The following is a 2,276-nucleotide window of genomic DNA, read 5'->3' as shown; positions in this document are numbered from 1 at the left end:
TCTGTCACTTGGTATAATTTTGAGATTTATCTATGTTTATGAGTCTATCAGTTGTTTGTTCCTTTTCACAAATATTCAACATTTCTTTAATATAGTTCTTTGGATTTTTGCTGGGTTTCGTGTGTTATGAATAAATCTTCTATGTACATCTGTGTCCAAATTTTTGTATAAACATATAATTTTATTTATTTTGAACAGGTAACCAGGAGTATAATGACCAGGTTCTATGGTAGATACATAGTTAACTTTTTGAAAAAGTGCCAAACTTTTCCAAAATGTTATACCATTTTACAGAGATATATGAAAGGGACAATTATTTCACATCTTTGCGAATATGTGGGATTTGTATGCTTCTTAATTTTAGCCCTTCCAATGTCTATATAATGATATCATGTTATGGTTTAAATTTGCATTTCCCTGATGACTAATTATGTAAACATCTTTTCATTTGCTTAATTGCTATTTGTATTTCATATTTTTTGAACAGGATTTGCTATTGAAATTCTTTTTCCATTGTAACAGTTTTATAAATTATGGATAAAGGTCTTTTATAAGATATGGTATTATGAATATTCTCTTCCATTTTGTGCGTTTTCACTTTCTGAATGATGTCTTTTCAAAAGAAATACTTCACATTTTAATAAAGGCCAATTTTTCAATATTTTATTTTATAGTTCCTATCAAATAAATCTTTCCCAACTCCATGGATGTGGAACTTTTCTCTTCAGTTTTCTGCTCAAAGTTTTACAGTTTTAATTTTTTCATTTAGGTTTATTCTCTTCCTTGAGTGAATTTTGTGTATGTTGTAAAGTTAGAATTGATTTTTTTTTCATACAGATATCTGGTTGTTCCATCAGAATTTCTTGAAATAATATCCTGAAACAGGTTGTCTTGAAATCTTGGTTGAAAATCTTTTGACTATATATTTTTTCATCTATTTTTGTATTTGATATTGTTCAGCTGAGTTGTCCTTTATTATGCTAATACACAGAGCTTTGATTATTATAGCTTTATATTATGTTTTTAAATTAATTAGTGTAAGTCATTAAACTTTATTTTCTTTTATAAAATTGTTTTGGCTTTTCTGGGTCTTTCATGTCTCAGCATAAATGTTATAATAAGCTTATCATTTCTTCCAGAAAATTTGTTGGAATTTAAGGGATGATTGCTTACAGTCTATAGATCTGTTAGAAGAGAATTAATATTTAAACAATATTGAACTTTCTACCTAATGAACATAGTATCTTTCTTCACTTATTTAGGTCTTTAATTTATTTCAGCAATGTTTTCTAGATTTTGGTGTAGATGTCTTATAAATCTTTTCCTAAATTTTAGGGTTTTTTTACACTATTGCAAATGAGTTTTTATATCTTACTAGTTCTTTGTTGTTAATATATAAAATACAAGGGACTTTTTACCTTAACAATGTTAGTATATTAGAGTTCTCCACAGAAACAGATACACCAGGATATATATATCTCTATATACAGAGTTGTATTACAAAAATGTTGACTCAAACAATATAGTTGCTGAGAACTCCTGCAGTCTGTCATCTCCAAGTTGGAGACCAGGAAAGCTGGTGGCACAGTTCTAGTCCAAGAATAAAGGACTGAGAATCAGGAACACTGATGGTGTAAGTCCCAGCCCAAAGACAGAAGACTGATGTCCCAGGTCATGTGGTCAGGCAGAGAGAAGTAATTCTCTTCTCTTCCATCTTTTTGTTACATTTAGCCCTTTTTGTTACATTGATAGATCAGATGATGCCTGCCAGCATTGGGAAGGGCATTCTGCTTTATTCAGTCTACAGATTCAACTGTGAGTCTCATCTGGAAACATTCTCACAGGCACACTCAGAAATAAACTCTAGTCTAAAATCTGGGCACACCATGATCTAGTCAAATTGACACACAAAATTCACCTTCAGAGGACTAGAGGGAAACCCCACAAAACCTAACCTCCAAAACAAAACAAACCAAAACAAAAAAACAAACATAAAAAACAGACACACAAGGACAAGGAAGCAATGCAAACACTGAGTTACCAGAAAGAAAAAATATAAAATGGCTAAAAGAAGACCTCGTATTTCAATAATCACCCTAAATGTAAATGGACTGAACTCACCAATAAAAAGGCATAAAGTTGCAGATTAAATCAAAAAATAAAACCCAACCATATGCTGCCTTCAGGAGACACTTCTCAGTTCCAAAGACAAATATAGACTCAAAGTGAAAGCATGAAAAATGATGTTTCAAGTGAATGGCATTCAGAGAATAATG

This window comes from Pteropus alecto, unplaced genomic scaffold (genome assembly GCF_000325575.1).
Source record: "Pteropus alecto unplaced genomic scaffold, ASM32557v1 scaffold38, whole genome shotgun sequence".
NCBI lineage: Eukaryota > Metazoa > Chordata > Mammalia > Chiroptera > Pteropodidae > Pteropus > Pteropus alecto.
This window is presented reverse-complemented; position numbering follows the sequence as displayed.